Source organism: Lissotriton vulgaris, chromosome 1_1 (genome assembly GCF_964263255.1).
Source record: "Lissotriton vulgaris chromosome 1_1, aLisVul1.2, whole genome shotgun sequence".
Lineage (NCBI taxonomy): Eukaryota > Metazoa > Chordata > Amphibia > Caudata > Salamandridae > Lissotriton > Lissotriton vulgaris.
The window spans coordinates 2,136,072,922-2,136,087,748 of record NC_141685.1 but is presented as its reverse complement, the minus strand read 5'-3'; the positions used below and the strand labels follow the sequence as shown (position 1 = coordinate 2,136,087,748).

Below are 14,827 nucleotides of genomic sequence, written 5' to 3'. Positions count from 1 at the left end.
GACAGTTATCAGCTCTGAGATACTCCTTAGTTAGCTCTGAGGTGCATGTTAGTTACCTCTTACTAGTAAGCTTCCTCGCCATGGAGTCTAGAAGAACCCATTTGTGATCTTCACTGTGTTTCCTAGAACGAACAGGATTGATAGCATTTGCTTAAAATGGCGGCCTCCTGTAAGCAGGTTCTGATTATCGACAAGGAGAACACTCCTGCAAGGAGAGGTGGCGCTTTGTTATTAAGTGCAAAGCTCTAAGCTCAACACAAACGCTCCACGGAGGTCACTGCTGCTATTATCGCAACAAAGCAAAGAAACTTAAATAGACTTCAAGGAAGTTTGCACTGCCAGTACCGCAGCATATCCTGAAGGGATTTACTGGCACCCACAATGAAAAGCAGAACAGGTAGCAAATATTTTGCTGCAAGACTTGTAAAACTGCAGTTTGTCAAACATTTCGAATCCACCACTCAGTGCTTATTTTGAGTCAGTGGTTGCAAGTGAGACTCGTTTTTGGGGACCTGCACATATTTTTCCACAGCAATCTTTGATTCAGAGCAAGAGAGAAACACATACAACAAGCATTGGTCTCACCTATACAAGAGCTATTGACTTTGCCATATTGTGCACCAGTGTGGTGCTGCCTAGCATGACCAAAGGTTAGTGGTGTAGAGGAGAGTGGAATGGAGTGTCATGGCGTGCAATGGGATGGCATGCCATAGAGGGTAGAGTGTAGAGTGGCATAGAGTAGATGGTCTTGTAGGGGCGTAGGGTGGCATAGAGTGGAGGGCATACAGTGGGGAGGCGTCCAGTGGAATAGAGTGTTGTGGCATAGAGTGTTAAAACAGTAGACAGGGTCCTAACAGTAGGGCTACTGCAAGTATCCTGCAGACTTCTAAGACTAGCAGCCCAAGAGTTTGCAGATTTTGGGATGCATATGCTATTGTCTCTGTTATTATTCACAATGCCATCGTGATAATGTAACTTAGCACAACCCACTCCCTAGAAGTAAGGCAAATCTCCTGGCATCGGTTGTTTAATTAATGTGGCCTATCGTCATTGCCCAAAAACTGGCCATAGTCTAACAATCCACAAATGTGTCCATGTCCTAAGCTCTTTTCTGTTCAAGCTGTGTGCAGGCTCTCTTCCAGCAGGCCTTTACTCATTTACGTAGGCCTACTGGAATTATGCGGCAATGGGGAGCCAAAATGAGGCAACATGGTTGACTAAATAATACACACGAAGAGGCAAATCATGCAGTAAACCCAGCAGCTACAGAATCACATAATTCCAATGGTATAGAAAGGGTGTGGTCTAAGGGTGTGGTATCGACCTCTTTCAGAGCGTTCAAGAAACAAATATCTGGAGGGAGGTCTTTGCATAATGATATCGCGCTTTCACCAACTTGATCACAAATGAGTCATCAACTGTTAATTTCTTTGTAATTCATGTTTAGAAAGGAGGACAATAAACGTAGTCAGGGTTGTGAGAAGATGCTTAATATCGGGGATATTTTTTAATAAAATGTTCAGAGTTCATAGCTCCAGTGAGACTGCGTCATTGGATTTGGTGTAATCCCGGCTGGATAATTCATTGGCAAATGCAAAGGCTTCTTTAATCACATTGCACGTCTTGTCTATCCAGCTTTTATAAAACGCTATGATGGCAACTTTGTTTTTCTAGTACTTATGCATGAGGTGTTTTGGAATGTGCATCATAACTCGTGCACTGCACATGCTCTTTTTTCCAAGCGCTTGAGCCTCCCCAAGTCCACAGTATACAACTCTGGATGGTCCAGGTCTCCTTCCCAGATGAAGTTTAGGGGCTGATTAAATGTTAACAGCATCAGTCAGCCAATCACAGTACTTCATTAAAACTTGCGTGCCCTCCCCCTCTTTTACCCCCAGTTCGAGGATCATGGCGGACTGCCCACAGCGACCCAGTCCTGCATGCGGTGGTGCTTGCGTTGCTTCGGTAGTATGTGACAAAACCCACATCAAAAATACCTACATGCAGCGTTATTGCATCCAAATGATCTATTACCATCTTGTCATCAAAGGCTATATATATGTACCACCCCAAATCTACTTACAGCGACGATTTATTGGCAATCAATATAGCAGATTCCACATTACCCCAAGTCGATATTTCCACCCCAACTTTGTGACTACCCGCCACTGTTTCTTTCCTCCTTTAATTTGCTTCCTTGTTCATTCTTTTCGTATATTCTATTCTTCTTCTTCAGCGTCTTGAGGCGGTTTTTTGGAGAAAATAAACGCAATAGGAAAGGCAGCATGGCCTCGAGGCTGTCCCTTTAACCTGCTCGCCTGTCTGACATCCTGATGAACATTGGCATAGGTCTAAGTGAAAACAGAGCCCTCTGGTTATTGAAGTGGGATCAGGCGCTCATGCTGTGGTGTTCACTCCAGAAGATGTGTCTCCAGCTCATTGGAAGGTAGACTTGGCTGCCTCCATGATGCCATTAGAATTCGTGCGTTTCAATGCAAGGAAGAAATGTTTCAATAAAAATAAGTTCGCTTTTAAAAGCATGACTTAAATGTGCTGGTAATCGCGTTTCAGAAGATCAGTAACTGTCGGGCCTATACTTTTTTTTCCAGTTCCGGCTGTGATGATGAAACTAAACCGAAGTGCAGAACCTGTTCTGCGGTTATTTCATTTTCAACCACGCTCACTTCCGCATTAAGACATCTGGCCTATATAAAAGAAAACAGGTTGGGAGTGTTCTAACATTTCTCACATCCTCAAAAAGGATGACTTAGTGTGGCAGCCAAAAAGACTTGTAATAATGAGTTTACTATTAGGAGACCATGTTCTGTGCACTTCTGACTCCGTGATTCGGAGCAGCTGTCGCCAACGGATCATGAGTCTTACGTATTAAACACGTTATCTTCCTGTGTGCATTGCACAATAAACGTTACGAGTGCCAAAAGAAACTGGAGGCTTAAAACTGCGCCTTCTGCGGCCAGTGGCGTAACGAAACTTGAGGGGGCCCCCCTGCAAGGTTCATCCAGGAGGCCCCCCCCCTCACGCCAGTCCCTGTCAGGAGCTCTCAGGCCAGAGTCCCGCCACCCAGGACAGTGCCGGACGGGCCCCCTAGAGCTTTTGGTTCCCTGCACCCGGGGAGGGGGTCTGTGGGGGCTACCATTACGCCACTGATATGGGTGCAACTTTGGTACCATCTATAGAACAGAAGCCAGCTTGAGATGAATAGAGGAAGTTACTTCTGTTAAGGTGAATCATTGTCAATAAACTTCCTTTTCTAGAACTTTTATAGCTAACAGAAGCTAGATAGATGGGAAGTGAGCATGACGAGTTTCTTGAAAGGCACTTCATGCAGCAGAACAACAAGGGCTTGTTTCCATTTTTAAGGTCCTAAGGCAGAACTTAATGCTAATTTTCTAAAGTTTTGCGTTTGCTGGACACAACGCAGTGCAAAAGATAGAGCTGCCTTCTGGCAGAACCAATTCCCAAGCTGAAAACTCAAAAAAGTTCCCTCAAAATGGCCACCATTTCCCATGATCCACCATAAAAAGGAGAAACATACAAATCACTTCCTGTAACATACCACGCCAAATGCGACAAGAAAGACAGGAAACAGTCAACCGCCTTGCTCGGGTGGGAGGGCGGGACTCAGGAATGCATCTAGGAAGACCAGGACTCGGAGTAATGAAGATTACTGGTAAGTAATCGTGGCATTATAGTGAACAAAGATCTCGGACCTGGTTACAAGGTTCCTCCTGACAGCTGCCACAATACTGTCTGTAAGATGCAAAATGTGAGTCAGGCAAGGGTCAAGGGCATCTTGCTCCAGTAATCAAGATGGTGATTTCTACAAAGAGTTGTTTTTCAGCGAGGGACACTAAGTTTAAATAAGACAACGCAGACACTGAGTTTAGAGCAGGCACAGCTAAACATGAAAGCAAAGAAAGAGCTGTCCATGGGTTTTTGTTCTACAGAACAATGTACATAATCCAATTCTGCAAAGGTGATGAGAAACAAAACGCTCCGGCATGAACCAGAGCAGATTTTTGTTAATGGTGTTATTATAACCTGCACATCGAGACAGGTCATGTGGGTGGGGGTGCAGGAGGAGTGGTGGCCTGCCACAGACCTGTAACAAAACCACCACTGTTAACTGCAGAATTCTCTGACCCAAGACTTGCCCTTGAGAGAGTGCTGCTATTGGTAGTGTGTGATTGATGGTTGGTTAGGGGTGGGAGAGTGCTGTCAATAGCGTGATTGCTACTCTGTTGGGGTTTGAGAATGGTTCTGATATTGTGTCTGAAGGGTGTGAGCGTTAGCATTTTAATGTGACTGCTAATCTGTGAGGGGCATGAGTTCTGTTGGTACTTTGGGACTTTTAGCTTGTGAGGGTGCGAGAGTGCTCCTGGTAGTATGTGACAACCTCTCTGTGATAGGCGCGAAAGTGCTTCCATTTGACTACTTTGTGAGTGGTGTGAGAGTGCTGTTGGTAGTGTGAGACTGCTATTCAGTGAGGGGTGTGAGAGTTGTTAGGAGTGTATGGCTGCTAGCTTTTGAAGCGTGTGAAAGTGAGCAGTGTTGGTTCGAAAGTCTGTGGTGAAGAGTATGAGAGCTTTTCCAATGGTGTGTGAAAGCTAGTGTGTGAGGGGTGTATGTGCTTCCATTAGTGTGTGATCTCCTGTTTGTGATGGGTGAAAGTACTGTTGGCAGAGTGATACTGCTTCTCTGAAAGGTGTGGAAGTGTTGTTGAGAGTGTATGACAGATTAGAGGGTGAGTGAGTGACAGTCTATGGGTGTTTCAAACGTACTGTTTGGAGCGTGACTGCCACTGTTTGGAGTATGTGAGTAGTGCTGGAAGTTAAAACTGCTAGTCTGTGAGTGGCGTGAGTGTTATCAGTAGTGTGAGATTGCAGGGATGAAACTTAGAGACCATTTCAAACCTGCCATGTTAGCCTACACTGGCTCCAACAAGATTAAAATATTCATACTCGCTCACATAGTCGAATTGTAAACCGGAGCACACGCTGCAGACTTGCAGGCCACCGGGACAGGCGTGGGACGGATTTTACCGCACCTTTGAATTTTCACAGGCTTGACCTGCAATTCCCATTTGTCACCCATGGGCTGACAAGATTGCCTGGATGCCCAGAGGGGGCGGCCGGGGTTTAAATACAGAGGCATTGGCAACCCTGCTTGAATGAACTCTGTTCCCTGGCGCCCCTGACGGATGCTGCCCACCTAGACAGCCCAGTCTCCTTGCTATTTTTTACCACCCACCGATCCTCACACATGCCAGCTCATTAGGCAGAGGGGGAGTTATGTTAATGTGGGTCCGGTGCGAAAGTCGACTCGTCACTCGAGTCAACAAGTAAATGCACGAGTCCACGAGATTTTGTAAAGGCGCAAAGTTCGTACTTACAAAAGCTCTTGCAGGCAAAGTCGTTAGCCAAGTCAGCCAGAAGTGGACACGTGGGCAGTGGCTGTTATTCTCCATTTTCGGACAAAAGAGGAACTCCTCGCCACCACGTACCACTCCCTCCTTCCTCGGCTCGGACAGTCACATACACCTGCAGCTTCCATGACCGTCACGTTTATGCGCACGTATAATTGTACTGCGCATGACATACGTATGTTCACACACTGTTAAGAGTGCTTGCTAACTCACCAGCAGCCCCACCCACCCTGAAGACGTGCAGTCACGGCTCACGCAGTCTGACGCTGAGACATCTTGTGCGCACCATAAGAGCCTGCCGCCTCAGAGGCCATTTACTTAATTAAGAGGTCAGCCATGCGCCGCCATCGTGCGCACGATTTTATTAGTGAGGGGGCCCCTGGAGCACGGCCCGGCCCCCAGCAACGTGGCCCGGGGGCTGCAGGGGCCTCCTGTGTTACTCCTTTGGTCGTGAACGTACAATTTAATTAAAAGGCCGTTTGTGCACCATGGCCGTGCTCACCATTAAATTCCGCCGCTGAGTGAGGGGGTCACTGGAGCGAGGGGGCCCCTGAACTGAAGCAGGGGCCCGAGGCCCCCCCGCAAAGCGGGGGCTGCGGGGGCCTGTGTTACGCCCCTGTCTGCGGCATCGCATCTTCTATTGTATGTAAACAAATATCGCGACCGCGTGGCTCACAGGCTGAAACAACATGGCACTGAACGGGGATGTCAGGACGAGTACTTGATTATGGAACCAGTTAATTCAAGCTGGAAAAAGGATATGTACTTGTGTAATGCAATACCGTTGGGACGGGCTTGCGCTATATAACAAGCATTTATAAAGCCTACAGGTCTCGGCTACGCTTGGTTTTACCAATGCCTTTTAGCCATGATGTACAAAAACGTGGCTGTGCAGCATGGGTAAAATCAAAGTTATCAAAAAAGCACAAAGACGCAGCCAGCGCTGGTGCCGCATCACAGAGCTCTTTATTTTCGAGTGGAAGAGCGGGAGGAGCAACCAAGACTGGATGGGAGGAGGGGGTGGGGCAAGGGAAAGCAAGAAGGGAGGGGTGGGGGGAAGCAACATGGAGAAGAGGTGGGTGGGGAGATAGCACCTACTAACAGAGGCGCAACTAGAGCCAAATTTCGGGGGGGGGGGAGTGGCCATTCAAAAATTTCGGCGGGGGCTGGACCTTTGATCAGTAGGCAGAGTGGAGCTGCAGGGCCTCCAACAAGGGGTGAAACAACAGCAAGGCCTAATTAACATTCAAATGGTCTTTTAAAGACCTGTTAAACGTTCGGGAGTGGCTGTGTGTGTGCCCGGGATCTGTCTCATCCCGGGCTACCACACACGACGGGGGAGGCTGAAGCCCGGTGAGTTCAATGGGTGTTGCGCGCCTGCCTACTAACACTTCATTCAGAGCGCAAGCAGTGAATGGACGGAATGTTAAATGTAATCAATCTGTGCTTGGTCCGTGCACCAGAGAAGACAAGGGAAGTGACGCATGGCCTCTGCTGGTATTTTAGGATCCAGCAAATCAGAGAGACACTGATTTCCAACAAATAGTAAGCAAAGGGCGGCCCTCAAGCTCTTTATTGTACGCAATAGAGTCTTGCTAGCTAGAGCGCATGCAATGCATTGGCTGTCGCAGGCTTGACCCTAAAAAGGGGAAAGGAGGAGGAAGAGAAATACGAAAAAACTGTGACAAAAACAATAAGCATTGGTAAATGCATTACGTTTCGCCTATTTGATTAGTATTAAGCTGTTTTTGGTGTAAGTTGTAGCTTGGTGAGCAGGTGTGCAATACGTTGCTGACATTCTCTGAAAGTGTTATCTTGTTTATTGAGAAAGCCAATATATTGTGCTGTTACCAGTGGTACTATAAACCAGGGAGTTTAGGTAAAGGGCGGAGGACTAAAAGAAAAAAACATTTTCCTTGACCAGTACGCCTGAAATGGGCGCAGCTGTGGTGAGATTAGGTAGAGGGCGGAGGTAAAACCAAGCAAGCACAGAGCACCCGATGTGCAGGCAAAACCTAAAATATACATGCTGACACAAACGTATTTAGTTTTTAAAACCAATTTAAATCCAGTGCGCATTCTGTTCTGTCTAGACAAGGTGCAGCAAAGCTCTTAGTGTATCACTATATTAAGAATGCACGGCATAGGCGACAGATAAAATGTCATGATATATACCTGCTGACCCATGTGACTAAATGAAAACAACATGCATTAACAAGGAAAAATGTGACACTGGCAGTGTTAGGATTCCAACCGGTGAAGTGCTGCAGTATTAACCGAAGCACTCAATCCTTCGTCATCTCAGCTGCAGTGAGTAAAGTTTGGGCGCACATGGGATATAGCCTTAAAGAGCTATAAAATAAATGCTCTACAAACGAATGAATTCAGTTGCTTGTCGCTGTCATAATAACTTCCCCGCCCTCTTGCCTATGCTGGACTCAGAATTAATACATTTGTGGCATTCTTTAATAAAAAAGCTACCAAGGGATGTAAGTTCACAATAACGTCCTTAAAGCCTCCCAAATAGTGACAAATTTCTCTACTGAGCCTAAATTGGGACTGAAATATGCATCAATCACCTGGGTTAGTTCCTCACAGAACACTGCATCCGTCATTGAGTGCTGCAAGAAACGCCAGGAGAATGCACAAAGACATGGACACTCAAGCTTCAGGACTATCTGTACTGGGGCAGATTCACATATTTTTGAGGTAGATGGTCACACAGTCGGACCCTAGACAACAAGCTTTGTAATATAAGCTAATAGTCAATTTGCATATGTATGTCATGGACCATGAACCCCATAGAACCTGTTGTACACCCATTAATCCACTCACACAACCACTCACATACTCATTCACAGACCCATACCAGTACTCATATACCCACTCACTCCTCATAGACACACACACCCATTCATTCACTACTAGAGACACTCACACAAACATTCACTCACCCATACAGCTACTCTTACAACCAGTCATTCACCCATACAGCCACTCATATTTACACACACTCACCTATACAGCTACTGACACACCGAATTACTTACCTATACAGTTACTCACACACCCACTCAACCACCCAATACAGCCTCTCAACACTGCCACTCACTCACCCATAAATGTAAATGTATGTAAATGTATTGCGACTTATATAGCGCACGTATCACCCGAAGGCATCAAGGCGCTTGCCTTGGGAACCCGTCCTGGCTTTTTCCCTGTGAGATAACTCCTACTGGGCATCCCCAAGGTGAAAGCCAGGCATCCCGCAGCGGGTGGGCCGCCGTAGTGGAGATTAAGCAAGCTATTGCCCAGAGTTGCAGCGTGGCGAGAATTATCGAGTCCGTGGACATTTTTGGGCTCAGGACCCTGCCGCGTCGGGAATTGAACCCTGGTCCTGGGTCAGACCTCTGCATCAGTGTCTGCCTCTCTAATCAGTGAGCCACACTCCCCCATACAAACACTTACACACCTACACAACCACATACATCCCCATTCACACATCCATACAAGCACTCACACATTCGCTCAGTCATCCATACAGCCATTCACACACCAACTTACTTAACCAAACACCCACTCAAACAGCCACACAGTCACTTACACACTTCGTCAATTACTCATACAGCCAGACACCCACTCACTCACCCATACAGTCACTACACACGCACTTACCCACCATTAGAGCCGCTCACACCACCACTTACTCATACAGCCAATGACACACCCACTTACTCACCTATACCGCCACTCACAGAGCATGTCACTCACCCACACAGCTCCTCACACACCCACTTATACACCGATACTGCCACTTACACACCCATACACACAAGGATGCATACAGTCACACAGCCACTCACATAATATGTTAGAAGTTATATCACTAAGTAGTAGTGCACCTAGTATACTAATTTAACTTTTGTGGGAGGTTAGTATTTGTGTGTAAAACCCATAAACTCTTAAAAACGCTTACACTCACTTGATGATGTCATCAGTGATTTGATTTGAGATGTCATGAGTGTTGCCACTGTAGTGTGGGCTGGGCCTTGTTACGCACATTGTTAAGTTAGCATAGGCTTATTAGAAGTTTAAACGCCAATTTACCTTTTTGCCGCTTTTGCACAATACACTGCATATGACTGTTGTTGTAAGTTAGGTTGCGTGAAATGCTTTACATGAGAATGGCTTGTTTTCAGCAGCCCTAGACTTACATCGTGACTCTAGTCTGCACACTGAGTGATAAAGCCTCCAAGGTTATCATAACAAGGTAGCTGTTGTTCAGGCTGATCGGCTCACGTTCTAGCCATAACATATATGCAGCTGCAAGCCAACGTGATTCTGACGCCTTTAACAGCGCACTGTAAGCATGATTTCAGACACTTGGAAGAAGATTGTTTTTCCAGAGAGACAGAGAGCTTTTGCAGATCCTGATGTGATTCACACCTGCTGATCTTGGAGGTATGGGGTCCCCCAAAAAAGCCTAAGAGACCTTCTATATTTTATAAAACATAGTTCCTACCTAGGGAGGGTGAATTACTAGGCGCTAGAGGACCTATTTTCACCATCAATGTAATATGATTTCTCCTTTTGTGTTTTATGGAATTGTAACATTGCTGCTAATATTATTTCTAATCATGTGTCTGCTTATGTTAGCAAAGATATTGCATCTTAGAGCAGGTCGTTAAAATAAATATTTTAACTTTTCTGTGTCTCTTTTTTACTTCTGTTGTGGACTGGTATGAGAGTATAACAAAAGAGTGTTCTTGCTTCCCACCATTCCTGAGTATAACCTTAGTCGCATGTTCTGGGTTGTCTAATCATTGGTTCCTTTGCTATAGGACGAAGAGCTAATGTAACACTGATGCTAGCTTGTTAGGGTTTCTTGGCACTAAGGTGAGATTTTTGGTACACCACTATTCACCGAGTTCCTGGGTCTCTGTGCACAGTTCTGTGTAGGAGCAGAATCCCTGCGACACCACTATGTAATGAGTGATGTAATATGTGAGGCCATAAGCAGTGCATTGCGGAGGTATACGTTTTAGTTAGATCAGTTAACTATAACTGCTGAATTTCTCTGGTTTTGTATGAGTGAAATATCAGCCTTACTATAACGTTCCTGTAACCATTGCTTTATTTCACTGATTTTCTAAGGTTTTTTAAAGTCTATTCCCTAATGGTAATGCCCCTGTAACCTTTGTTTTTTTCAGTGAATTTCTAAGGTTTTTAAAAAGTTAAATCCTCACTATAATGTCCCTATAACCTTTGTTTTTTCTGTGAATTTTTAAGGTTTTTGAAAAATCTATGTCACAACTATAACATCCATGTAACCTATGATTTTTTTTATTGAATTTGTAAAGTTTTTAAATTTCATTTTCTGTCTAAAATGGCTCTATAACAGGTTTTTATTATAACTTGCATCTTCTTCAGTGGATTAATAAGCGTTTTTTTTCTTTACATCTTTTATATTGACTACAATGTTGTGATCCCCGTGGAGACGTTCTGAAAATGGATAACAAAAGCAGACATTCAATGACCACCAACACATCCAAAAATATGTTAAAAATACATTCTGAACATTGCCCTACACATATTACTATATACTTACTTCTTTCAAAGCATGTTTAAACTCATAATCTTGCACTAAGTTTCTTGAAAAACCATCTTTCAGATCTATTTTCAGTTCTCGCGGTTATTCAGGATGTCGCAGTGACGTAATTGACCGCGACGATCGTGCCTTTTCCATAAAGTCTAAAACACATAATATCTACACATACAACAGTATTGCACACACTAGGGGTTTCTTACAGTATTCCCTAAAGTCATATTTTTCTAGAGAGTTTCTATTAAAAACCATCTCTAAATCTATTTTATGAATTTGCAATGACGCGGCAGGTCACGATGACGTCGGTAATCGTGATGTACGTAGGCATGTCACGATAGCGTAAAACAAAAGCAGACATTCAATAGCGACCAACACATCCAAAAATAATATGTAAAAAATCCATTCTGAACATTGCACTACACATTTTACTATATACTTCTTTCAAAGCATGTTTAAACTCATATTTTTACACTAAGTTAAAAAAAAGACATCTTTCAGACCTATTTTCTGTTTTTGTGGTTATTCAGGACATTGCGACGTTGCCGTTAACAGCGACGATCGCGCCTTTTCCATAAAGTGAAAACACATATGCACACATAGTGCAGTAATTTACACATTAGGGGTTTATTACTGTACACTTCAAACTGATGTTTTTCTAGTGTATTTCTAGAACAGCCATCACTAAAACCTATTTCCCGTTTTCGTGGTGACTCCAGAGATCGCATAGACATTGGTAATTGCGATCCCCGCGGACACTTTGCGAAAACGGAAAACAAAAGCAGACCTTCAATGGCCACCAACACATTCAAAACTAATAACTATATAATTAATTCTAACCATCACAGTAGATAACTCACTATATAAATAACTCTTTGAAAAGATTCATCAAAATCTCAAGGTCTGTATAACAATGCATATTAATGATTCATTGATCTGTATTTTTTATATTTTTACTAACATTCATGACGATGTAGATAGTCACGATGTCCCCGTGATGGTACACAGAGTCGGCCGCTCTGGCCGTCGTGGCATTGTCACAAATATTGCACATGATAAAAAAAAATCTATTTTGGACACAACTTGTGTCTCTAACACCCCATTTCTCAAACATGGGGTCAGAGTACCTCTACTCTGACCCCCTTAAGTTGTCTTTTTCAGAAATTTTCAGACCCGGGAACTGTTACCGATAGACAAAATGGCGGCGCAAATTTCTATTCAGGTTGAGTTCAGCCAATCAGAGCATTCCAGTTGGTGCGTGCATCTGCGATTCATCGCAAAACTACCACAAAATATCTGCGGCCAGAAATATAACTATAATTTTAAACTTACATTTCTCAACAACTACTCAACAAATTTATACCAAATAAGCAAAAGGCACTTCCTTGAACCAACATCTACCTCCCTGCCAACTGTGGTGTAAGTCCGTTCAGCGATTCGGGCTGTAGGTGTGGCTAAATGTTCCTATAGGAATTAACTTTGGAAACACAACTTTATTTCGTGCTCCAAATTCTAGGTCCCCACTGCAAGGATCACTCCCAAACTTTCCATAACAATATATCCCACCTTAACACTTTTGAAAAATATCTTTTTATTGATGACAATATATCCACATTACACAATATATGGTGTGGAAAGAGACACCTTCCCACAAATGAGTGCGCTCAATTTGCAATGAAACACTCGGGTTTCTTCACACCATTTTTTTAGTTTCATCCATATTTATTTCAACATCTGTGAATCAAAGTTCCATTTAATTTTCCATTCGCTATGGTTTTATGACACAGTTCATAGGCTTTATCTCTCCAATGGTCAATAGATCTTTATCTCCCAATGCATTTCGGGTGTATAAACACTGACCCTTCGTCAGGGGACTATAAAGTGAAAAGAAACAGGACCAATTAATTCACCGTCTAGTGGTCACAATGTAAACAAAATTGCATCAACACCATCGAAGAACACCTATACTCAATATGGCACATAATCAGCATGGCAATACATTCAAGATAAGCTAAACGTTGCATGCTGTGACAATTGTTTTTCCTCATACTGAGAAGGCATTAAACTATCAATTATCGATATTCATCATAACAATGAAAAATAACTGTTTAATAACTAACTCCGCTTGGGGAAACCACTGTACCTAACGCTCAGTTCATTTGCTCGTCTCTATTTAACTCGCAGTCTAACGGCAGGTTTACTTACATGCGACCATCGGGTCTGAAACGCAGAGTATGCAGCTTTTTCGTCTTGGGTTCTAACAGTTACGCGCCAAATATTTACGAGTTAACTAAGAACTGCAGTTCCGGTCACGTGATCGGCAGTTACTCCAATCACTGAGCTTCTATACTCTTGTCACATGGTTAGGTATATTAAGGCTTCAAGGAAGTAGACTATGTAAACAAACTCCGGGTACACTACCCATGAATACAAATAGAATAGCATAAATTAGGAAACATATCACGTATATTGCATGAAACTAGTAGTCAGAACAGAAAGGGATACCATAATTGACATATTGCATGCAACGAATGGTAAACAAAACAGGATGCTGTAATTAACGACATGCATGTAAATAGAGGAAATACTCAATTGGGGGTCTCGGATACAGTTCAAGCCTAATGTTGGGTGAATCTACAAAAAACACGAATATTCTATTCGGTCATTGAGCCCAATGGGGTGGGCAGAGTTAAGTTTCTTAATCCAAAAGTATTCACATCTAAGTCTTTGTTTAATAGGATCCTGATCTCGGCGAGGTGAGATTTTCTCCAAAACCATGAAGCGTAATTGAGAGATTTGGTGTCTGGCTTCTAACCAGTGACATGCTACAGTGGATTTTGAATTCATCAGTCTTATATTACTCTTATGTTCAGTTATACGCGTTTTTACTTTTCTTTCGGTCTGTCCCACATATGTTTTACCACATGGACATTTGATTACATATATACAGTTCATCGTATCACATGTGCTGTTATGTTTTAGTTCAATTTGTTGTCCTTTGGTGGGGTGAGTGAATTGATTTCCCACAATAACATTACCACAGTGGGTACAATTTTGGCATCTTTGCATGCCTCGATAGGTCATTGTAGGTTTCTTAGGAGTATTCAAAAGTTCTTTAATGTTTTTGGATCTTTGAAATGCAAAAGTTATTTTCTCATTATATAAGTCTTTTAAGTCAGGTTCTTGCTGAATTAATCTCCAATGTTTATTGATGATTTTTTTGATTTTAGATGCGTCGGTAGAAAATTTCAAGACACACACTGTTTTCGCTTCTTGGATTTTAGTCTTCTCTTTTAACATGCTGGTTCGAGACTGAATGGCCACTTTATTTAAAGATGTTTGCAAAACATCGTCTGGATATCCTCTTGACTGGTATTTGATTGTTTGTTCTTGCAAAACATTTATCAGATCTCCCTCATTAGAGGTGATTCGTTTCATTCTGATAAATTGTGAAGTCGGTAAGTGTTTTTTTAAGGACATGGGTGAAAACTTTGGAACAATAATGAAGAGTTTTTATCTGTTTTTTTGATGTGAACACTCGTACTGATGGTATTATTTGAAATTTCCACTCTCACGTCAAGAAATGCAATTGATTGTTCATCTATGGTATGGGTGAATTTTATGCGTTCATTGCATGAGTTGAGTACCATAATATTATTTTCCAAGTCTTGTCGTTCGCCTCTCCATATTATGAACAAATCATCAATGTACCTTTTGTACATAACCAAGTGTTCTGTCCATGTTGGGTTTCCGAGGATAAAATCAGTTTCAAATTTGTT

General features: G+C 43.1%; 1 protein-coding gene across 4 annotated transcripts in view; it reads left to right on the top strand.

Annotated features, from left to right (window-relative positions):
• A4GALT (alpha 1,4-galactosyltransferase (P1PK blood group)) overlaps positions 1-14,827 on the top strand; it is a 275,344-nt gene that overhangs the window by 116,120 nt on the left and 144,397 nt on the right. The gene's annotated exons all lie outside the window — the stretch shown is intronic.